The sequence below is a fragment of the Echinops telfairi genome, unplaced genomic scaffold (assembly GCF_000313985.2).
Source record: "Echinops telfairi isolate 266 unplaced genomic scaffold, ASM31398v2 ScPeMD7_12;HRSCAF=54, whole genome shotgun sequence".
Lineage (NCBI taxonomy): Eukaryota > Metazoa > Chordata > Mammalia > Afrosoricida > Tenrecidae > Echinops > Echinops telfairi.
Genome location: NW_022103909.1, coordinates 8,781,024 through 8,781,912, shown reverse-complemented (window position 1 = coordinate 8,781,912; position 889 = coordinate 8,781,024). Strand labels below are relative to the sequence as shown.

General features: G+C 39.1%; 1 protein-coding gene across 3 annotated transcripts in view; it reads left to right on the top strand.

Annotated features, from left to right (window-relative positions):
- The window catches only part of ANO6 (anoctamin 6), a 207,447-nt gene that overhangs the window by 106,821 nt on the left and 99,737 nt on the right, over window positions 1–889 (top strand). The gene's annotated exons all lie outside the window — the stretch shown is intronic.

Genomic DNA, 889 nt, shown 5'->3' with positions numbered 1-889 from the left:
TCATTGACAAACCCTGGCGTTCACAATAGGCTTTCATTAGTTTTCTAAGCGGCATATGCCTCTTAATCTTAAACTGCACCCCAGAACCATCCTGCCCTGCCACCTTCAAATTAATATGATCGTTGTTCTCAGTCTTGACGCCTTCCTGGGATGGCCATACTCTCAGTCGTCGGGTCTCCACCGAGAGAGAGGATCTATTTCCAATCACAGCTCATATACATTTTCCGCTATTTAAGACTTTTAAGAGAACTCACATAGTAGAGTTGCCTGATTCAGTAAGTCATTTGACTTTTGACTGCTGTTTCTGAGGATATTGATTGTGGATTCTAGTAAATTAAATACATGACAACGTCACTCTTCTCTGTGTGTTGTCATGCTGCTTCTTGATCCAATTGAGAGAATTGTTGTTTTCCTGAGATATAATTCATACTGCAGGCTGTCATTTCTTTTACCTTCATCAGTAAATCCCCCAAGTCCATATCACTTTCAGTAAGCAATATTGTATCATCTGCATATTGCAGGTTACTAATGAGTCATCCTCTCATCCTGATTCTTTACATATTCTAGTTTCTCCAAGTTATTTACTAAGCATACAGATTAAGTGTGGTGAAATGATACCACCCTGATCCACTGAGATCATTTAAAAAAATTGTTTCCTCATTTTTGAACCGCAGTGTCCCTTTGCTCTGTTCCAATGGTTATCTGTGTATGTACAGCTTCTACATAAGCACAATGAATTATTCTGGATTCCATTCTTCAAAGTGAGATCAATAGTTTGTTATGATCTGCACAGCCTTTGTATAGTCAATGAAACACATCTCTCTGATGTTATTTCCTTCCGTCAAGATCCATCTGATGGCAGGAATGATGGTTCTCATCCCATCCCATC